This window comes from Sus scrofa, chromosome 16 (genome assembly GCF_000003025.6).
Source record: "Sus scrofa isolate TJ Tabasco breed Duroc chromosome 16, Sscrofa11.1, whole genome shotgun sequence".
NCBI classification, from domain to species: domain Eukaryota; kingdom Metazoa; phylum Chordata; class Mammalia; order Artiodactyla; family Suidae; genus Sus; species Sus scrofa.
In genome coordinates this window covers 73956625-73980861 of record NC_010458.4, presented here as the reverse complement: position 1 = coordinate 73980861, position 24237 = coordinate 73956625, and the positions used below count along the sequence as shown (strand labels likewise).

General features: G+C 43.6%; 1 long non-coding RNA gene across 4 annotated transcripts in view; it reads right to left on the bottom strand.

The window, feature by feature from the left end:
* LOC102161653 overlaps window positions 5766–24237 on the bottom strand; it is a 218035-nt gene continuing 199563 nt past the window's right edge. For 3 of the 4 annotated variants that reach the window (XR_002339514.1, XR_002339513.1, XR_002339515.1), the window contains 2 exons: window positions 12752–12980; window positions 5766–12399 (listed from right to left, as the gene is read on the bottom strand). This is a non-coding gene — a long non-coding RNA (uncharacterized LOC102161653). The remainder of the gene's footprint in view (window positions 12400–12751; window positions 12981–24237) is intronic. The other variant, XR_002339516.1, reaches the window with a different exon arrangement.

The window sequence follows — 24237 nt, the reverse complement described above, 5'->3', positions numbered from 1 at the left end:
AGCTTGCGTCACTGCAGAGGTGTAGGTTGGATCCCTGGCCTGGCTCAGTGCATTAAAGGATCTGGCCTTGCTGCAGCTGTGGCTTGGATTCAATCCCTGACCTGGGAACTTCCATAGGCTGTGGATGAGGCCATAAAAAAGCAAAATCTGCAATATCTTCGAAGGACAGTAACCTAAAGCACAATAAAATGAGATGTGCTTTTATTATTTTTATCTTATAATTGCATTTTTGAATATATCAACTTAGGTTAAAATTTAGTTTTTTAAATATATTTGTATTTTGTACTAGAATATAGTAAAATTTACATGTTTGAGGCTTCAGTTCATCAAAAAGGAATAAATTTCCAATTTTATAAGAAGAGTATAATTCAAACACACGCAGTCATACACACATATAGAATCTTTCTCTCTCTCCATTACATGTATATCTATATGTATATATTTAATTGCATATGTATATAATACATATATTTAATTTGCAGAGAAGAGCAAAAGGTTAATTTTAAGGCCTTTGCCCAGGTGTGACTCATGTCAGAGGTCCCAGCCCTTCATCTCCTTCAGGCTCCAGGCTCTTGTCACCTCCTGGTGACACCAGAGGTGGCAGCTCAGTGTTTGTGGAAGCAGAGGATGAATCCCAATTCTCACACTTCCCAGCTATCTTTGGTTTCCTCATTTTTCTTATGAATAATTCTGGCCAATGACAATCCTGAGTAATTGTGTATATGAGGTATGTACACCGCATTGCACAAAGTCGAGAAAGAAATAGATTATGGAAGTAAGTGAACTTTGGTGGACTGGATGGAGTGGCCCCCGACCCAGTGAAAAGGAAAGAAAGAAAGCAAACAAGATCTTGAGAATTAAAAAAGTAGATCCAACATCACCAGGGGCTTTTCCAGCTCTCCCTGTCTCTCCCTCTCTCTTTCTCTCTCTGGCGTTCAATTTTTTTCCCTTCAAGCATCGAAAGACCTGTGCTGGGGTCAAGTGATAAGAATCATCACTTTGTTTGCTGCAGAGATGGTGACCAGTGGCAGGACACGCACAGACCAGGCGGCACAAACGAGGAAGGCAAAGAATTCCAAAAAGTTAGATTTATTTGATTAAAAAAAGAAAAACCTCTCTGGTCACAACTAAAAACTTAGTGTACCAGACAAGAGCAAAAACCAAAGCTCATTTGTTATACTTATTGGCAAGGCAAACTACAGCTGGTGTCTCCCTGAGTGCAGTATATTCCACCGAGGAGAGAGCAATCAGCAGTCCCTAGAGGCCTTTCCCTCACCATCTTTCTCTTCCCTCCCCGTTACTTCACTCTTCCAAACGAAATTATGAAGCTTAAAGAAAAGGCGCAAAAGGAACATTTCTCAATGAAAAACAAATGTTGGAATCCCCGTTGTGGCTCCATGGGTTAAGGACCCAACATTGTCTCTGTGAGGACACAGGTTCAATCCCTGGCCTCGAATGAAGGATCTGGTGTTGCCAGGAGCTGTGGTATAGACCGGTGGCTGTAGCTCCAATTAGACCCTTAGCCTGGGAATGTTCACATGCCATGGGTGCGGCCCTACAAAGACAAAAAAAAAAGGGAAAGAAAATGCGAGTGATGGCTTGAAAAACACACGCGTCTGATGTTTGCACAGCTGTGTGGGAACCCCAGTGCAGCCTTTCGCCTCCTCATCAGCTCCTGTCCCCTGAGCCACACCAGGCCTTCCCCAGGGATCCAGACCTCAGAGGAGCAAACTGTCCTTTGAAGACAAAGGCCATTTCCCTTCTCTCACTGCCTTTCCTCCCCACGCCCACCCACCAGGAGCCGTGTCTGGACCCTAATTACCCAAAACCGATTTTACCTCCTCTGCCTTATGATAGCCAACGTGAAGAAGATGAGAAGAAAATGAATATTTATAAATGAAAAGGGCAGGGGTTAACTCTGCAGTCGCGTAGCATAAAATACCCTTTCCCTTAAAGCATTAAACATTCTGTGGGTAATTTATACTTTGTGGAAGTGTTACAAACATCAGTATTTCGGCCACGTGATGCTAACAAAGGATAGAAAGTGTTAGGATTTTTCACTGGACAATACTAGTTTAAACCACAGTGTCAAAATGAATTCATAATTATGTGGATATGGAAATGTCTTTGCCCCTCGAACTCACCAGCCACCAGAATTTGATTTATTTTTCATTTTGCTTGCTGCCTAAAAAACCTTAAAACATTTAATCGCTGTTGTTTTTTAGAAGATAGATGATTGGGCAGTGGATTTGGGTCAGGAAAACGAGCCCCTCACATCTCCTGTCTACATTTCATTTCCGCCTGGATTGCCACGGATACCTCCTCCTTTCAGCAACCACTGAAGATTAATTACTGGTCTCCCAAATTACAGGTTTGCTTTGAGTTTAAATGCTGGGCTGGGAGGAAACACTCTCCAAAAAGTCCCTTCATACTTAGCACTCCTTCTGCGCCCAAGGGCAAGGGATTTATTTTTAGCCTCTTTCCAGAGCACCCTTTAAATGATGCCTTCAGAAATTAAACTGAGCTCTATTTAAGAGTCCATGGCCAAAATGCCAAATATTGCAGGTGTCCACGGATCCTGGTTGGGCAATTAAAATAAAATAGACCAGGAGTTCCCATGGTGGCTCAGCAGGTTAAGAACCCGACATAGTGTCCTTGAGATGCAGGTTTGAACCCTGGCCTCGATCAGTGGGTTAAAGATCAGGCATTGCCGAAAGCTTCAGCATAGGTCGCAGATGCGGCCCAGATCCAGCATTGCTGTGGCTGTGGTGTAGGCTGGCAGCTGCAGCTCTGATTTGACCCCTAGCCTGGGAACTTCCATATGCCTTGGAGGTGGCCATAAAAAAATGAAACTAAAACAATATAAAAACTTAAATTTGTGCAAAGAGCTAATGGTGCCTATAATTCTCTAGTAGGGTTTCTTTTTCTTCTTTCGATTCCCTATATCACAAGATTTGTGTCTCAGTCTCCTCCTTTGAACTCAGGGGTACTCACTAAGATTCTTGTTCTGCCTTTGTTTTAGTTTTTGTTTTTTTGCCTCGCCCAGGGCATGCTGAGGTTCCTGGGCTTGGGATCAAACCTGCACCGCAGCAGTGAGATGAGCCACATCAGTGATAACGCCAGATCCTTTCATCGCTAGGCCACCAGGGAACTCCTTATTCTGCCTTTGGATGCCAAGATTGAAGGGCATGGACCACCACACATACCATGGAGATCCCACTGCCATTCCCCAAGCAGCCCACTGAGTGCCTGATGAACTCAAGTGTCAGAAGTGCCGCGGGTCAGATGGACAGAGGAGATGGCATCATGCAAACATGGGGGGCTGCCTGCTTCACCAGGACAGTGGGACATCAGGTCCCTCTTGACAAGATGAAGCTGATTTTCCTCACAGATTGCATTCCCCATCACATTTTAGGGACACGTCTCAGCAGACACAAAGGCATTACCCGAGCCATGCCCACCAGCCATTACCCAAGAGACATTTTGTCCCAGGGGACCCAATCATTGGCAGGAAAACTGGGGCTTTGTCTTTGCAGAAACTCTTGGCAATTTTATAGAAATCAGCATTTTAAATCAAATATCAGAGAATTACAATGGTCCCAAAGGGAATGCATGTAAAAACAGCGTCATGTCTAACAGATTTTTTTTTTTTTTAAATGAAATCTAGACAGAGCCCAAGAAGGAAGCTCTCTGGCAGCAACTCCAAAAGGACAGACAGAGCTGAACACAGGTGCCAGAGGCCCTCACGTCCTGCCTGTGCCTGCGGTTCTCCTTCAGAGAAAGAATGGCAGCCCTCATCTCATTCGCCGGAGAAGAATCCATGTGACTCAAAGCAAGCACGTGCAGGGAGCTGTGGCGGGACAATGGAGAGCACAGGCATTTTTGGTCATTTTTTGGCCATGCCCATAGCATGCAGACGTTCCTGGACCAGGGGTGGAACCCACACCACTGCTGGATCCTTAACCCACTGAGCCACCGAGGAACTCTGCTGTGCGTTCCTTTCAATATTCCGAGGAGACATGCTTATTTTCTTACAGGTTGGGTTCCCTGGCAGCAGAGGCTTGGTGGGAGCATGGAGAAGAGACTTACTGGAGACGACGCCTATGGAAGGAAAGAGGGAGCAGGATGGGCAGAGGGATAAGTTGAACTTGCCAGTCTACACTGCCAGAACCTTCCCCCAACCTGCAGGAAACTCCAGAGCAAGCTGTGTGCATCAGAGCCCTGAGTCAGGCTGGCCAGCACGTGGGCTGGGGTGTGCCCTTGGGTGAGGTGACCCCGCAGCCAGGGCAGACGCCGAAGGAGCCCATTCAGGCGCCATCTAACTAGCCACATGCCCACCATCGGATATTGAGTTTTCCTTGAAGGAGACCTGAAAGGCCCCGGACTCTCTTCAACAGACCCGTTTCAGACGCTCCACCTGCTTTTGCCCTACAGAGAGCACAGCTACTCTGCCTCCCTACTCTCTGCTGGACAGAAAAACGCTGTTCTTTCTCAATAGCCAGTTGTTGGCAACTGAAGGGACCCAGCCCTCTTAGAAGGCAAAACAGGGACGGTACTCGAGCAATCCTGGGATCTCACTCCTGTACCAAACTGGCTTATCAAGCATTGCTTCCGACTGTGAGAGTCTTTTCTTCTTATTATTTAAAAAAAATTTTTATTACAGTTGATTTATCATGTTCTGTCAATTTCTGCTATACAGCAAAGTGACCCAGTTATGCATATATATTTATACACATTTTTTTCTCATATTATCTTCCTCATGTTTTATCACAAGTGATTGGATATAGTTCCCTGTGCTATACGGCAGGACCTCATTGCTCATCCATTATAAATGTAATAGTTTGCATCTACTAATGCCATACTCCCTGTCCACCCCACTCCCTCCCCCTCCCCCTTGGCAACCACAAGTCTGCTGTCTATGTCTGAGAGTCTGTTTCTGATCTGTAGATAGGTTCATCTGTGCCATATTTTAGATTCTGCATAAATATCATACAGTATTTGTCTTTTTCTGACTGACTTCACTCAGTGTGAGAGTCTCTAGTTCCATCCATGTTGCTGCAAATGGCATCATTTCATTTTTTATGGCTCAGTAGTATTCCATTGTGTATATGTACCACATCTTCTTAGTCCATTCATCTGTCAATGGACATTTAGGTGGTTTCCATGTCTTGGCTATTGTGAATAGTGCTGCAATGAACATGGGGGTGCATGAATCTTTTCCATTGAATGCTTTGCCTGGCTATATGTCCAGGAGTGGGCTTGCTGGATCATATGGTAGTTCTATATTTAGTTTTCTGAGGAACCTCCATACTGTTTTCTATAGCAGTTGTACCAATTTACATTCCTGTCAACAGTGAAGGAGGCTTCCCTTTTCTCCACACCCTCACCAGCATTTGTTATTTGTAACCTTATTAATGATGGCCATTCTGACCTGTATGGGGTGGTACCTCACTGTAGTTTTGACTTGCATGTCTCTAATAATGAGTGATGTTGAACATCTTTCCGTGTGTGTTTTGGCCATCTGTACGTCTTCTTTGGAGAACTGTCTGTTTAAATCTTCTGCCCATTTTTTGATGGGTTGGTTTGTTTTTTGGCATTGAACTGCAGGAGGTGTTTATATATTTTGGAGATTAGTCCCTTGTCAGTTGCTTTATTTGCAAATATTTTCTCCCACTCTGTGGGGTGTCTTTTCATTTTGTTTAGGGTTTCCTTTGCTGTGCGAAAACTTTTAAGTTTAATTGGGCCCCATTTGTTCATTTTGGTTTTTATCATCATTACTCCAGGAGGTGGATCTGAGAAGATATTGCTGTGATCTCTGTCAGAGAATAGTTGGCCTATGTTTTCCTCTAAGAGGTTTTTAGTATCTGGTTTTGTATTTAGGTCTTTTGTAATTATCTTTATGAAGCAATTCAGCCAATAGAATTTTAATTTTATATGAAATCAAATTCCTAGCACACTCAATATACTGACTTTTCTCTTGCACTGAAAGAAAATGAGGAAAGAACAGCTTTAGTGCCCAAGGTCAAAGGGATTACCCACCGTGGCAGCCAGTCACTCACAGCTGGAATGGCTGCTACACTTGGATGTTGCAGCGCTGACTTCTTTACGCGAAGGAGGCTCCCTTTGTTGGAGATGGACTCTGGCTCAGTGGGGTCATTCGCATTGTCTTAGACAATCTTTATCTTTCATCTCTCCGCTCCCAGCAACTTGCACATGGCCTGGTCTGTAACAGACACTCAGTAAGTGTTTGGGAGAAGTTTATGAATCTATCACTTAGCATAAGACTCCACCTAATGAATTCACGTGTACTATATGCCAAGTTCCTGGAGGTAATTTTCAGTGGAATAAAATTGAGTTCTCTATATCATGGTCTGATAACTCCATAAATAAAAATCAAAATGAAACACACCTGGCATTTTCTTGATAACCTAGCTGGCTCTGTATTCTGCCCAGTTATTTTTAAATAAATCAACCAATATATATGAGTAGCATTTTTTTTTTTTCCATTTTTGGCCGCCCTGCAGCATATGAAGTTACTGGGCTTGGGATCAGATCCAAGCAGCTGTGGCAACACTGGATCCCTTGACCTACAGTGTGGGGCCAGGGATCAGACCTGATTCCTGGAGCTCCAGAGATGCCACCGATCCTATTATGTGGGAATTCCTTGAGGATCACTGATGTGTAAGTTTCTGGACTTTAAACAGACTTCTGCATATGCACACTGAGGTACATGGATCCATTGGCCAATGAGGACTTGCTGTGTAGCCCAGAGAACACCACCCACTATTCTGTGATAATCTCTGTGGGAAAAGAAGCTGAGAGAGAATGGTATGTGTATATGTATGACTCTGTCCCTTTGTTGTACAACAGAAATCATCAAAACTGTGTAAATTAACTACACTTCAATAAAACTTAATGAAAGAACTAGGAGATAAAAGAAAAAGACCTCTTCCAAACAAGGGCATTTGGAGAAATGGGACTTCGATCACTCAAATCAACGTGATTGTTTTATAATTAGAATTTATTATGGAGGATGGTAATTGGCGGGATGGTAGGACAGAACCTAAAGATACCCAGGTCCTTGAAAGGCAGATCTCTTGTTACTTTCAGCTCTAAACGAGAGAAGGCTGCCACAGGATCCACACTTGGGGACACGGTGCCGGGAGGCTGGAGCCACAGCTGCAGCTCGGTGTGGCAAGTGGGGCGGGCTTGGCCAGGCTTTACCAGGCTCTCAGTGAACTGGCCAACGTGCATAAATTTGGGGGCCCTGGGGCACAGAGTTGATCCTAGTGGGGACCTGTCCCCTGGGCAGTTAGGGTGACTGCATAGCACCTGAAATATGAGAGTCCCACAAAGGAAGTGTGTGTGGTGTGGACTTGAGCAATTCTTGCGAAGAGAAACTGGCAGGCCTCCTGCCAGGGCCTCAAAACTGAGTTGAGACAGCATTTCACCGCCAACCCCCCCAGCACCCTTTGTTACAGAAATGTGATAGCGTGTCTTCACGTGAAGGTCAGGTGGCCCCAATGCCATTCCCTTCCTGACCAGAGCTTCACGAACTCTCTAACACGGTTAAGGCTTTGTGTCTCTTGGTGTCACGTGGAAACCGTTGACTTAGAATATCTCAGTGACCGGGTTTGAGAGAGAGCATGATCACAGGTGCTCTTTGAAGACATTTTAGACATGGTGACTGGCATAAAAACTAGTCATGTTCAGAGTGGGGACCAGACAAACAGAATACATTGCCTCCTGCCTCTTCCAACCGCCTCCGTTGACAGATTGCTGCTGTGACCTAGGCAGGGTTTGAAGAACTGAGAATGTGAACGCATCCTCCAAAGTCACTGCATGTCAGTGCCACCGTCACCAAATGCCAGGGGGCACAAGCCAGGATTTGACAGTCCATGTGCTTGGAGCAGATGGTGCTTTGCGATGAAACTGTGGGGGCGGTGTTATCACCCTGTTTGGCAAGTGCATCTTGACACCTGCCTCAACTCAAGTCGGAACTCTGGATGGATGAGCTGTCGATAAATTCATTAGGATTTTGTGTACGACTTGATGGGTTCTGAGAGGATAATGGCATCACAGAGTTGATGCTATTTCATGTTAAACACTCTTCACTTTTTAAAAGGGTGTGTTTCATTAGAGATGTGAAAGTATTATTTTTTTCTCATAGAAATTTTATAACAATTCTCCTGTTAGTCTTTAGGAAGTCATGAAATCACCTTCCAGATTTCACTATACATTTTATCATGTGTCACCCCAAATAAATGTAGGATTATTTAGGAAGGAATGATACTCTCGGTTTACATACACTCATTGTGTATATGTTATGTACACCGTGTGTACATACATATATACACAATGTGTTTCTATAAGTATGTACATATGGTTTACACACATGCAGACACACACACGTAGACACACACACACACACACACACACACACACACACACTAGTTCTGTCGTTGAGAGAAAGTGATTTTAATTCCACCAGACCTCATGCTTTTCTTTTCCAAAGGAAGGGGTTTGAACTAGATGTAAGATTTTATTTAGGTTTTACAGCCTGAGTTATGTTAAAAGGGGGAAAAAAGAGGAAAGGAGTTTAATACCTGATGATTACAGAATATTTGTACTTATTCTATTTTAATTTACTCAGAGGAAGAGACAGTCATTGATCTCAGGTCCTTGTTAATTTCTTCAGAGCTCATAATTTAATATATTAGCATAAAATGAGGTGGGAAAGCTGGTTAATTTCCTTTTACTTGTAAGATAACTTAAGGATATTTTTGATTAATCTACAAGCCCCTGAGGCAGATGATAATAATAAATACTGAGAGTATATGGGAGAATGACAGATCCATTCGTGGCCTGTCAGGCCTAACCCCCAGTGGGAAAAAAAATAAAAAAGAATTCATGCAATAATTTTAAAACAATCCCCAAAGGTGCCAGAATCTCTTAAGCCTTACACTATTGGTCTTTAAAATCTCTTTCCAATTAAACACACTGATACTAGGAATTAAAGAAAAGCTTCGGAGGGTAGGCGGTACTTTTGCTTTTAACTCAATTTAAAATGGAGACAGCTCAGATTTACCAGTGGCAACGGAAGATTTCCTGAGATCAAACACTCATTTATCTGAAAGAAAGAGATGCAGTTCCACAAAGCTCTGTACAAGACTCGAGAACAATTATCATCAAGCTATTATCAAAGGGAAAAGAGATAAAATATGTTGGCGAGGATGTGGAGAAAAGGGAATCCTTATAAACTGTTGGTGAGAATGTAAATCAGTGCGGCCACTGTGGAAAACAGAATGGTCATCCCCCAAAAAATTTAAAATAGAACTACCAGCAATTTCACTTCTAGCATATATCCAAAAGAACCTAAATCAGTATCTTGAAGAGATAGCTACACTCCCATGTTCACTGCAGCATTATGCCTAGTAGCCAAGGTTCAGGAACAACTTAAATGTCCATGAATGGATGAAGACATAAAGAAAATGGAACATGATGGAATATTATGCAGCCAGAAAAAGGGAGGAAATCCTGCCATTTGTGATGAACCTGGATGGCATGATGCTAAGTGAAATAAGCCAGACAAAGATAAATATTATCTCATATTATTATCTACGTGTGGAACTTTTAAAAAAGCTGATTTCATAGAAACAGAGAATAGAATAACAGAATGGTGGTTACCAGTGGCTGGGAGGAGGAGAAAATGAAGTAATGGAGGTCAAATGATACACATGTTCAGACATAAGAATAAGGTCAGAGGACCTAACGTTCAGCATGGGGACTACCGTTAATAACACAATATCCGTGTTATATGCGTACTTGAAAGTTGCAGAGACCATATTTTAAGCATTCTCACACACGCAGACACAAATTACCATCAAGAAATACAGACTCGAGAACAGACACACAGCAGTAAAGCACACAAACCATTTCTCCCTTTGGGGACTCATAGGAGATTTCAAAGCAGCGTAAGGGGAAGTAATGATTTAGCATTCTCACTCTTAATTTGTTAGCCTACAGACGTGGTTCTTCCATGAATATAAGAGCTGAAAATTTTAGTTTGCATAAGACTCTCCTGCTAGCTTTTATCACTATAAATCTCTATCTTTTTAAAAAAATTTAATTTAATGGCTGCACTCATGGCAGATGGAAGTTCCCTGACCAGAGATGAATCTGAGCGGCAGCTGCAACCCACACCAGACCCTTTAACCCACGGCACTGGGCTGGGGATTGAACCTGAGCCTCCTCAGCGACCTGAGCCACTGCAGTCAGATTCTTAACCCACTGCACCATCCAGAAACTCCATAAATCCTCATTTTTATGAAATACGCTTTAGCCCTCAGAAGAGATTTACAACTCAAATGTTATTCTGAGGCTACCATTCTGCAGGTGATGAAGACCTTGGCTTTTAGAGGCCGCACCTACTATCCAGTCGAGTTCTGCTGAGACCTCCAAATAGTGTACACGTTTCTTCAGGAAAGCAGCCACATTTATGTATCTTCTGCACCTCCAGAAACAACCCAGAGCTGGGTGGGTGATCCACAGACCGCCGAGTGATGACAGCTCTTAAGCAGTGTGTCTCGTACTTTTTGTCATACCACCTTTGCATCCAGTAATGTACCAAACACCTACATGGCCCACAGGAAATGTACTGGCCAATTGTTGGAGGTGTACCTTTACATCATAATTTTTATCCATGGACGTGCAAAGAAAACATAGCATATGTCATCCAGCTCTTCACCAAACCCTCTTTCTACCTGTGCATTCAGGTAGAGAGAAGCCTGGCACGCCTGTCTTGGTTTCTTAGGAGTGGCAGAGGTAAAATATCATCGAATTTCCCAAGACGAGGTGGGGACAGTTATACAACCAATCAGCATTGTGCCAATTCCAGATGCAAGAGGGTGTCCCCAAGATGTGTTTTGATTGGTGATCATCGTAATATTGGACTTATTTTGTTGATTCATGAAATGAAAGAGTAATTTTGGTTGGAACATCTCTGAAATGAGATGGGGAAGGCTTTAGGATTCAGAGTATAATGTTATCATAAACTATAAAGATCAGGTTTTTTTTCAGTAATTTTGAAGCAACGGGGTTAGGCTAACCAAAACCAAACCTGGAAACCAAACCAGCTAACCAAACAAATAAACAAAAACCGTGCCATACTTAAGCAAACGTGAGTAAATTCCCTTAAGCCTCAAAAAGAAGGTCCTAGCTCCTCTGTTCCCAAACCACCTCCTCAGAGTAGAAGTGTAAGTTAATTTTCGAGTGAGGCTTCTTTTTCCCTCTGATGACATTAACACAAGTTTCATGGGACAGAAATCATATCTGGCTTTAGCCGATGCAAGTTTCCAGAAGCCCACCTTTTGACTACTCTGGTGCATGATCAAGCATGAATTTTTTGATAAAGTGGGAGATCGCAGTTGGAAAGGATTCTGATGAGATGTGCAGTTAATATATCATTAAGTTTAAGTCACTTGGTAATTTTAATCCTCGCTCAGAAATGACATTTAATGATGCAACATATGTATGGAACACGCCACGTTCACCGACTGAACGAAGGAGAACGACAGTGGTCTACGGAGTTCGCAGGAGTGGTGGCAGATTTTCAGTGACCCATGGAAACTCCTTCCTCTGGACGCCTGGACACTCACTGGAGAGAGGTTTGCAGGAGGTGGGAGGTGAGGCCGCGGCCAAGGAACCCAGCAAAATTAAGCGATTTCAGCAGAAATTGGTCTCACGACCTGGGTACTGTTTACACGCCCTCAGAGGCCTGGTCTAGGTTTCTACCATGCTGGCAACTCCAGAGGCTTTTCTGTGCCTGTTATTCAATAAATGAATGCTCGGTTAGAGCTGGTGTAACCTCAATTTGTTAGCAACAGACGGTGGCCGACATGGGACACATAGGTCCTGTCCTCCAAACCCAGGCTTTGGAAGGACACTGCGCAGGAATCAGGGACACTCGGAGTGGAGGACCCAAGGAAAGAGCAGAGTAAAAAGAACCGCTGTGTCTCTGTCATCACAGGGAGATGTATTTCTGTCCAATGCAGAGAAGGGACCGTGTGATAACCTCCCCGAGTAATTAATAGGGCTCTGGGGCCTCCTAGACAAAGTGGCAAACCAGGTCCACACACCAGGCTCCTCCTCTGCCAGTTCCCCCAAGCGACAGTAGAGTTTAGAAGATGACACACCACCATCTGCTCCTAAGAGGGCTACGCCATGAGGCTTAATTGTTTTTGTCCAGCCCACTTTTCATCCTGCCTTGGTCTGGTAATAAGGTTTTGGTCTTCCTCTGAGAAACAAGCCTTCCTTTGGGTGAATGTCCATCTCTACTCTTCAGGGGACTGAGAAAGTGCTTTCCCAGGATGCAGGTCTTTTAGTGATAAATCCAGGAAACTAGGATAAAACAAGAAGATCAGTAACTCTTCTTCCCTCAGATGATGTAAATAAGAAAATTCATCAAATCGCTCCATCCTCCCAGATTCAGAGGGTAGCATGTGACCCAAACTAGGCTACCCAGAGTCTCCTTCTCCTGGAACTTGCATTTTGGTGGGGAGAGAGTATCAAAGGTAAAAATAAATGAAATCACACCTTGAAGGGATTGTCCACTGCGTCTCACTTCCCAGGACCCCTCTCGCCTCTGTTTTTTGACCTTCTGAGGACTGACTGCTCAGCCACCCTCAATCGCTTCAACCAATTTTGCCTTTGCTCGAATGAGAATTAGCCAGAGTGGGAGCACATCACTTACCACCAGAAAACTCCAGCTGGTCCCTCGAATGGCCCCTGGAGCTGAGGTGGGCCCGGTGAGAGATGCTGACTGCAGGCTCGGCTGAGGCAAGATTAAGTGGAGGAAGCAAAGATTGCTCTTCATGCCAGGCTGTTTCCAAGGACAAGAGAAACCTGCTCTGGGGTAGCATTTTCTTAAACTGTTTTCTGTTGTGTCGTGTGACTCGTGCCCGTTGCCTATGGTGGCTGAACTTTAAAAGGAATGGAGAGAAAGATGTCAACGTGGTGGGGTCTCTAAAATCAATACAGGAAGAAAATACAGCTTTGCCAAGACAGGCTTGTTCTCCCTGGGACCAGTGATTGAAGATGACAGTTTAGACCAGAGTATTTAGTGCTGGAGAAGCCCAACTCCCACGGGTCAACTAAAATCGGTGCCCATAGAGGATTTGGGGCAGGAAATACAGTTGACGATGAGAAGGGAATCAGGGTCAGGCCTGGGTCTCCCAGGCCCAAGCCTTGTTTAAAAACTGCCCACGGTGGTTAATGAATCTGACTAGGAACCATGAGGTTGCAGGTTCGGTCCCTGCCCTTGCTCAGTGGGTTAACCATCCGGCGTTGCCGTGAGCTGTGGTGTAGGTTGCAGACGCGGCTCGGATCCCGCGTTGCTGTGGCTCTGGCGTAGGCCGGTGGCTATAGCTCCGATTCAACCCCTAGCCTGGGAACCTCCATATGCCGCGGGAGCGGCCCAAGAAATAGCAACAACAACAACAACAACAACAACAACAAAAGACAAAAAGACAAAAAAACAAAAAACAAAAAACAAAAAACAACAACAAAAAAAAAACTGCCCACGGCCGCATCTAGGATTCCACCTCCAGGCAAAGTGCAGACTCTCTATTGCTTTTCAACCACTGTTTTGAGGTAGAGAGCGAGATACATATTAAACTGAACTTTGTAGACCTGGGAAATATTCAGGTCTATTTCTAAGAGGCAGAATAGCCTAGACTTGTCTTTGATTCCATCATTGACCCCTAATTCATTGTTGACCAAATAAAAATGAACAGAAAGCCACAGGACTGTATTCTCAGTGACACCTAGACTCTGCTGTAAACACAAATTGGTGTGGTTTACACCCTCTGGTGACCCTGTGGCCCCAAACCAGGGGTGGGTGAGCAGGTTTCTAAGCAGTACTGCCCCAGAAGAGACAACCTCCCACTGCATCTCTCCAAAGGGTCCTTGGAGAACCACAGTCAGAGGAGGGGATTCCAGTGGTTGGGTTGCCAGCGTGGGGCCCGCGGCTCTGCCAGAACAGTGAGTCCCGCTTTCCTGACCCAGCAGGATGTGGACAATGCTTAGGGCCCATCAGTGTCACCATGGTCTCCAGGCCGTCTCTCTTTTGTCCCCTTCTCAGGGGCACTAGCACTAAACACTAAGCATGACACCTGCAGCCTCTTTGGGGAGGACAAGGCAGGAAGGATACTGGGAGAGGGTTCCAGCCTCCTTGACCAAATGACAACATTTGTTCAGTATTTGTGGTTGATATTCTTTTCTGTGCTTCCTTGTATTTTTACAAATCCCTGAAAGTTAGATCAATTAAAGCCTGTTACACCTATTCATAAGCAGGAATACATGGTGATTCTTTAAGTTATTGGTAATCCATGCTTTCTGTCTACAGTATTCATTCCAATTAAAGAGAGGGCTTCACCTAATCAAACTTACAAGCTTTTTGCACAGCAAAGGAAACCATAAAAAAAATGAAAAGACAACATATACGATGGGAGAAAACTGTTGCAAATGATGCAAATGGCAAGGGCTTAATTTCCAAAATATACACATAAGTCATATAACTCAACGACAGAAAACCAAACAACCCAATCAAAAACTGGGCAGAAGACCCAAGTAGACATTTCTTCAAAGAAGACAAACAGATGGCCACAGGCACACGAGAAGACGCTCAACACTACTATTTATTAGAGAAATGAAAATTAAAACTATAATGTGGTCCCATCTCACACCAGTCAGAATGGCCATCATTAAAAATAGTCTGCAAATAACAAATGCTGGAAAGGGTGTGGGAAAAAGGGAACCTTCCAACACCATTGGTGGGAATAACTACTATGGAAAGCAGTATGGATGTTCCTTAGAAAACTAAATATAGAACCACTATATAATCTAGAAATCCCACTCCTGGGCATATATCCAGAGGAAACCATGATTCAAAAAGATGCATGCACCCCAATGTTCATTGCAGCACTATTCACAACAGCCAAGACATGGAAACCACCTAAATGCCCACTGAGAGATGAACAGATTAAGATGTAGTGTATATATATATACCCACAATGGAATATTACTTTGCCATAAAATGAATGAAATAATGTCATTTGCAGCAACATGGATGCAACTAGAGATTATCAAACTAAGTGCAGTGAGTCAGAAATAGGACAAATACCATACGATATCATTTATATGTGGATCTAAAATATGGCACAAATAAACCTATCTGTAAAAAAGAAACAGACTCCAGAAAACAGACTTATGGTTGCCAAGGGGGAGGGGGTAGGGAGTGGGATGGACTGGGAGTTTGGGGCTAATAGGCACAAACTATTGCATTTAGAGTGGATAGATAATAAGACCCTACTCTGAGCACAGCGAACTCTATCCAATCTCCCAGGATAGACCATGATAGAAAATAATATTTTAAAAAGAATATATATACACATATGCACGACTGCATCCCTTTGCTGTACAGCAGAAATTGGCACAACATTGTGAATCAAGTCTACTTTAAAATAAGTGAAAAAAATTTTTAAAAAGAGAAGGCTTCAGTTGACTGTCATAAAAAATACATGCATTTATAATTCATAACAAATATACATATGTAAGCGTATATATTTATGCATTTGTGATACATATGTATATGTGTAATATGTGTGATATATTTGTGTGTAATATATATACACATATATAATATATATTCACACATATATGATATACAGTCACCCCTAAATCCAAGAATTCCTGGATAAGAACAGAAATAAGGAAAACCTAGGCCACTCTGGTCCCTCTTCTTTCCAGGGTGACCAAGGCAAGGTGACAAGGTCAATAATGATTTGCTTCTTATCTTTTCCTAGTTGAAGATAGCAATTTCCCCTCACTCTCTTTAAGCTTCTGGAGAGATTTTTGCTTATAGTGATAAGACACAGACAGAAATCAATTAGCAAAGAGTGCAAATCAGCTGTGAACCAACGCACGCTGACCCACTGCTAAACTGTGTGGCTGGCAGCAAAGCTAGAGGAACCAGGGCAGACAAAGAGCCACGTGCAGCAGAATGTTTGCAAGGCCACCCAGGGCAGCCGGGAATCATTTAATGGTGGGAAGTATCTAAAGAATTTGAAAATGCATTTCCAGAGCGTGGATTGCTGACACGCCAGGATGGAGTGAGAAGTGTCCATGCATTTATGTTCTAGGAAAGCCTCAGCTTGCCCAGCCTGAGTTCTCATGCGGTAACTGCAGCTGCTCTCTCAGCACAAAAATTGTTCTGCTTTGGGTGGCTGGAAGAAACTCCCACCCAAGATCTGGCTGGTTGTGACATTGATGGCAGTGCAGAGACAGGTCATCCTTCCAACTTTACAGTTCTTCAAAAGTATGAAAGTCAAAGAAAACACCCCAAATGAGAACAAACAAGCAAGCGTCAGCCACTGTTGCTTGTGATGGGCAGAGACTCCAAGGCAGCGAGAAGACAGTGAAAGCTTTATGGTAAAAAGGGAAGGCTTCATTCAGATGTGCCCTGAACAGAGGATTTTGTCTTGGGGAAGCTGAGGTGGGTCAACTAGAACCTGGGTATCCTATGTGCGTGGTTTGGGGGACGTGTTTGGTTGGCTTCCTTGGTTGGTCCTGAGTCAGAAGAGGCGAGTCAAATATTAGGGAAGCTGCCAGGTTTTGACACAGTTCTGATGGTCCCGGGCTGTTGCTGCTGAGGTCTGAGTCAGAGTTCTATTTTCCAATGTGGTCTGGCCATTGCCCCCTTGTGCGTGCAGTTTCTCAAGAGGAATCAGTCAAATTTGTACTGTCCTTTTATAAATTATGAGGAATGCCCTGGGAACTGCCCACTCCATTGTGCACACAGAGTTTTCCGTAAGAAACTGGAGGTGGATTTCCAGACTGGACGGTCCAGGAACGCGGCCGTGACAGTCCCCTGTGAAACTCCCAGCTTGGCATCGGACCTGGATTCAATCCCAGGGGCCAGCTTAGATGCTTGCTTCCCTTTCTCAGGAGCTCAGGTGCCTCATCTGAAGGATGAGAACCGCCTTACCTGTTGGATATCCTTATATTATTAACAACAATAGTTGCAATATTATGTAAATATAGAAAGTTAGGATTAAAAAAAGTAAATAATTTATTGGAGGGCCTGAGACTGGAAAAAAGAGGTGACCTGAGGCCCAGGTCTATCTGCAGGTGGGGCTGTTTACTCCCGCAGGTGCGGGGTCATAAGTCTGGGCAGAGAAGGGTGCAGGCTCTGCAGAGCAAAAGGCTCGTGCAGGCAGTGGGGTCAGCGCAGCGCTAAAGGGGGTACTACGTGGATAGAACACCTGTGCTATTTAAGAATCAAATTTGGGGGTCTAGGCTGAGAGCTGCTCTGCGCTAAGTGTGGAAATAAAACAAGACTGGCAGCTGAGAAGTGGTTTTCACCCCATTCCAACTTCTGTGCTTGGCTCCTCTTTACTCTACAAGTTTGATCTATGTTCAAGATTTGACTTGCTTTCAAAGCTATAGTAAATATTATTGAAGTGCGTGGGGTAAACCTCTTAGAAAAAGATCACTTCCGTCTAGAAAAAGGGACTTAAGAACACACTGTGTAACACTGTGCTGCTCTAGGATCTGCAGGAACTGCAGAAAGAGTGAAAGTCAAACTTCTCGAAACCCAAAATAGAAATTGTTCATTGTTCTCTTGGACTGACCTCCCTGCAATTCTATTCTATTCTATCTTATTTTTTTTAATTTATTTTTCTTTATGTTTTAGCCTCATAAGCAGCATTTGGAAGTTCCCTGGCCAGGGATCGAACCTGCGCCTCAGCAGTAACTCAAGCCACTCCAGTGACACCACTGGATCCTTTTAACCTCTAGGCTACCAGAGATCACTGCAGGGGGGGTTTTGAGAGAGGCTGGTACAGGGTCTCTGGTGACCTGCTTGAGCTCACGCAGTAAACAGTGGAGAAAACCAGGGCTCGTCCAGGGGGTCGTTCTGGGGAAGGAAGCAGAACGACCCAGGCTCCCACCAGGCTGCGGGTGTGGCGTTTCAGGATGAGCGTGACGGTGTCTCTACTGCAGAAGTGAGATAGAAGCCAGGGCCTTGTGTCCCCTCATCGCAGTCTTTGGACGCTGCCAGCACCCAGACAAACTTGTGGTCATACAGGAATGACACAGCGGAAAGAGCCTTGTCTGGGTGAGAGCTGGCCGGAGCCCAGGAGTGGGCTTGATGGTTACTGGTTACATCCAGTTTGCTGCAGGCAGGGCTGTGAGGAGCATTTTATGTGCTTTGAATCGCAACCATATGATGGCAGAGGAATTGCCAGTTCTATTGCACAAAGGAGGATTCTGGATCAGAGAGATTGTGTAGATTTCCCTAATTCCAATGGCTATTTTAAAAGAGAGAAAATAGGAGTTCCCGTCGTGGCTCAGCCATTCACGAATCTGACCAGCATCCAGGAGGTCGGAAGGTTTGATTCCTGGCCTTGCTCAGTGGGCTAAGGATCCGGCATTGCACCGAGCTGTGGTGTAGGTCGCAGACGCGGCTTGGATCCTGCGTTGCTGTGGCTGTCGTGTAGGCTGGCAGCTATAGCTCTGATTCGACCCCTAGCCTGGGAACCTCCATATGCTATGAGTATGGCCCTCAAAAACAAAACATAAAAAATAAAACGAAACTTAAAAAATAAATAAATAAAAAGAGAGGAAAATAGGAGTTCCTGCTGTGGTGTAATGGGTTAAGGATCCCACGTTGCCACAGCTGTGGCATAGGTTGCATCTGTGGTTTGGATTCAATCCCTGGCCAGAGAACTTCCATATGCCATGGGTGTGGCCATAAAAAAGAGAGAGAGATACAAAGAAAGAGAGAGAAAACAGTATCATCAAGTGTTATAAGAACACCATAATTAAAGAAAATGGTTAAAAAGAATAAAATTTAGTACTTCTTACAATGAATTTGAAAATTTTTAGAAATGCATTTAATAAGGGTGTAAGTACATATTAAATTACATACACATACACGCCTATACCCCATGTGTGTGCACACACCATGTGCACACATTAAATTCTGTGAAAATCTGAAGGACCTCTTAATGGTCATGGAAGGCGCTGTAGGACTATCAATACCACTGGTGAACACAGATTCTCAATCCATAAATGAAGTACTGGCAGGTCTAATTTGAGGGTCTAATAAAATTAATGAGAATGACATGTTTGTAGCACAGAGAAAACTCACAATGGGAAAAATTTCATTAAGAGAATTCATCTAGTTGATAGTTTTATCCTCCATGTTTCCTTAAAAGAACAGTTGATATGTACAAGGCTGTTTTAATATCTGCTTTACAGATGGTTTGTATCCTTACTCTTTTTAACTAACAGCTTTTGTTTAGACTGGTGTGTTTACCCACAGCCTCTGTTCTCAAAGATGGAAATTGCTCGTGGCTTCTTCTTTGCTAGGGCTACCCTCACCCTTCAGAGTACTTTACGATTCGATCTTCAGGTGGTGAAGTGCCTCGAATAGCCCATTGGACATACTTTCCATATTTCAGAGTGTCATAAATAGAAAAGTAAGAATTATCCCAACTCCATCTCTTAGAGATAAGCCATCCTAGTATTTTACTATGTAGTCACACTCACATTATTTCTGATGGGGCTCCTACTCAGATTTTCACTTTTTGTCTAATAATCAACAGCTACCCATGCCAATTATTACAGAAATGCATCTACATCCGTAAGCTCAATGTATAGAGGTCCCTCCCCCGTGGCGAAATGAATAAGGAATTTGCAGAATGTGCCTTTAAATAAAGGAGTTCCTGGTGTTCCCACTGTGGCACAATGGGTTAAGGATCTGGTGTTGCCTCAATTTTGGCATAGATTGCAGCTGTGGCTTGGATTCAGTCCCTGGCCCACTTCCATATATCCTGGATGTGGCCATAATTTTTTTTTTTTTCTTTTGTCTTTTTTTGTTGTTGTTGTTGCTATTTCTTGGGCCGCTCCCGCGGCATATGGAGGTTCCCAGGCTAGGGGTTGAATCTGAGCTGCAGCCACCGGCCTACGCCAGAGGCACAGCAACGCGGGATCCGAGCCGCGTCTGCAGCCTACACCACAGCTCACGGCAACGCCGGATCGTTAACCCACTGAGCAAGGGCAGGGACCGAACCCACAACCTCATGGTTCCTAGTCGGATTCGTTAACCACTGCGCCACGACGGGAACTCCCATAATTTTTTTTTTTAAAGGAACTTCCTAAGGAAATATATGTTATTTTCTGATACAGAGTCAAAGTGGAGAATCCCAGAGTTTTGGGAGCCCTGGTGAATGAAACTTAGGCTGGTAGATGGCCTATTTTAAAATACATCTATCACACTAAGGAAGAGATGCCACATAAAATTGGAATTCACCAGAATGCCCGTCGTGGCTCAGCGGTTAACGAATCCGACTGGGAACCATGAGGTTGCGGGTTCGATCCCTGGCCTTGCTCAGTGGGTTAAGGATTTGGCGTTGCTGTGATCTGTGGTGTAGGTTGCAGACGCGGCTCGGATCCAGCGTTGCTGTGGCCCTGGTGTAGGCTGGTGGCTATAGCTCCGATTAGACCCTTAACCTGGGAACCTCCATATGCCGCAGGAGCGGCCCTAGAAATGGCAAAAAAAAAAAAAAAAAAAAGACAAAAAAAAAATTGGAATTCACCTACAGGAACATGAAGGTGCTTTAAAATGCAAAGAAGTTTAATGCAAGGAAGCAATGTTTTCCCAGCATGAATGCTGAACTGTACTACCAAATTCGGCCACTGTGGATGTGGTCAAAAAGGACCAGCGTGGGGGTCTGGAGATCCAGTTCTAAACTAAGACCTTGAGATGCTGGAGCTCCAGCTGCCTTTCTCAGACACTGGGATGGAGAGAGTAAAACATAATCCAGCCATGCAGATAGAGTATACAAAGCACTCGGCACAAACGAGACGCTTACTACAACCAAAATTATCAGCTGAGGTTGGAGTGAAATTTCTACCAGACAGTTCTCTAAAGACGTAAGCAGACAGAGACTCACTATAAAATACGGAATTTCTATTAGAAATTCCATTTGATGGTCATGACCTCTAACAACTCATCTCAGAACTGACAATGATGTTACATCTCAAGAGGAGAACATACCAACTATGCCGGCTACACCTTCAAATAGCGTAAGATCTGAAAATCTTACTTGAAAATACGCGTGATTCTATTCAATCCTTTATTCATTTATTCATTTTTGAAGAGGACTTTCGCAAGCATCGAAGTGGACCTTTAATCTCATAGAAAAGTTAAGCAAAGAAGCAAAATACAGTTTCTATAGAAATAATTTTCTTTCAAGTAGTCATAGGAACAGAACAATAAGGTGTAATTATGCAAAATGAGTTATGCGTAACTTTAAGGAAAGCCTGTGGAGGACATTATGTGACACAAGGTGATTTTTCTCTGGTTCATAGATTCTACTTTGGGCACTTTATTCAGTCTTCCTACTCACGCCTAAGTTTGGAACAAATGATGAAGACACATAAATCATTGATATTAAAACCAAGAAACTTCAAGACAAAAGTCAAGCCCATTCACTTTGCACAAAAATCCTTAGGGCGGTGCTGCATGCACACAATACCACAATCCAGGTGTTCTGAAATGCCAGGTTTCAATTTTCATTCCTCTTAACCACTTTATATGTTTTCAAAGAGTAAACAGAGTGAGTTCTTGTCTTTTCTATGAACTTGATGAGGAATCTAGTATCTAGATAGCCTAGCATCAAAATGTTGGCTTCTAAAAAATCAGGAGCCAGGACTCCTTGGAAAAATGACTGATTCCAGAGCTGCACCAGGAAAAGCACAAGATGAGTCTCGAACATCTTATTGCCCCAGAAGGTAAACAAGTCCCTACAGAGTCACAGGAACATATGAAAGGCACCCAGGAGGCAGCTGAAAGGGCGGTCTTGGGTCCAATCGGTGAAAATTTGAGCATCAAAATAGATATGCTTTGTAATAGACAATTTATATTGAATATCATATTGCATTGCAGCCAATCCTATCCCAAGGGATTAAAACAACGGGAACACATTTGTAAGAGCCAAACGCACTCTGAACCATGACCCTCAAAGCTTTGGAAAGGACCTCCAAGACCCACAATTCAGGGGTGATTATCAATGTACAATGTATACAGTGTAAGCCACTGTATATAAAAAATACATGAGTCTACCCTGATAAAAAATGAGCATAGAAATAATAAGTGGGAAAGCTCCTCTTACAGAATGAGGGCAGTTAATAAAAACAGAAAGAATGATGGAGTTAGAAAATCAATGGATGCTGAAACTACTTAAGTAGCTGAAAGCTTGAAAAACTACAGGGCTTTTTTTATACCCTAGGATCATCTACCCATGAATTATCTACCAAAGGAAAATTATGATTCTGCAGTAGAGAATTTTGTCTGATGAAACTTAAACTTAGTTATTAAAACTTAACCTTTGGAAGCCAGCAATACGTCCTTCAGTAGACGAAGGGAATAAAGAAACGGTGGTACATCCAGTTTATTTATCCAGACAGTGGAATATTATTCATTGTTATAAAGTTATGAACCATCGAATCATGAAAAGACATGGAAAAACTTTAAATGCATACTGCTTGGTGAAGGAAGCCAACCTGAAAGCCTCCATATGTTATGAGTCCTTCTCTATGACATTCTGGAAAAGGTGAAATCATGGAGAGAGTGAAAAAAGATCAGTGGTTGGTAGAGTTTTGGAGAAGAGGGAGGGGTGAGAGGGAGAGCACAAAGGATTTTCAGGGCAGTGAAAATACTCTGTGTGATACAAGAATTATGGAGACATGGTATTGTATCTTTGTCCAAACCCATAGAAGGTACAAACCAAGAGTGAGCCCTAAAGGGAACTATGCACTTCAGGTTATCATGCTGTGTCAGCACGGGTTCATCACTTGTAACAGGTGTACCATTCCTGGGGGGATGCGGACAATGAGCAATGGAGGCGATGCCTCTGCGGTGGCAGGGAGTAGATGCGAAGTCCCTGTACTTCCCCTCAGTTTTGCTGTGAACCTAAAACTGTGCTAAAAAAGTAAAGGAAGGAAAAAATAAAAACCTCCCCTTCCCCCCACTTTGAGGACAAATTGACATGAAGTGCCTCCTTAAGTGATACGAAGAAGTCAGCAATTCCGGAAAATATCAAATCAGATATATCAAATATTAAACATTAATTCAAATACATACTTTCACCCCTTGGTTGTTATAAAGCTGTTTGGCCACCTGTGTGTACTCAGTCACACGGGGCGTGGTGGCCCAAAAGACATCTAAGTCTGAACGTTTTAATGGTGGCTTCTCAGAGATGAACTGGCTTTTAAGGCTGCTGTCACTGACATTAAAAAAAAAGTCTTTAAGTAGAGGAGACGTTATAAGGTACTGAAAGATAGTTTCTCTGAGTAGTTGTGGGAGCAGGGAAGGGGTTATAACAAAGACACTTTGCAAAGATACATTCAAACTGCAGGCATCCCATTGGGTATCAAGACTAGACCTTCTTATGGCAGCAGACCTGAGGAGCACAGATGTGCAGTGCTTTGTGTGGGCACAAAATATATGTGTTTAGAGCAAAGTGTACTGTACGGTTTCATATGAGGTCAAACTATTTTGCAGGTGAGACACATGGTAGGGAAGCAGTGTCGACAGGGAAAGTTCTAGCTGGACACCAGGGGAGCCAGGAAGTCTAATGGCATGTGTGCATAGCTCAGCCAGGCTCCCTGGCTGTGGGTTTCTAGGAAGGAACACAGCTTAGAGCCCTTGGGTGGAAGTATGCCATGGCCGTCTGGATTGGTTTCCTGGGACTAGGATTCCTATCCCTCTAGTGGCGCGCCTCGTCTCTGAGCTCAGAGACCTGAGTATCTGGAGGCTCTAAAGCACAGTGTTAGCTCAAGAGCAGACTTTGGTGATCAAATGTGCGACCTCTCAGTGTATTCGTCCAGGTCTGGTAAGGACAAGGACCCTCCCCCATGTTCTCAGTGTCACCAGGCTTCCTAATGCCAGAGCCCAGCCGAGAACTCACTGTATAATTTTAGGTCTGGGGATCTTTTGACACTTTTTCAATTATTACTTATCTGTCACTGATCTTTCCAAAGATTCAAAGCTTTTCCTCTTTGATTAAAACACCAACCAGGAGTTCCCATCGTGACTCAGTGGAAACAAATCCCACTAGTATCCGTGAGGACACAGGTTTGATCCCTGTCCTCGATCAGTGGGTTAAGGAT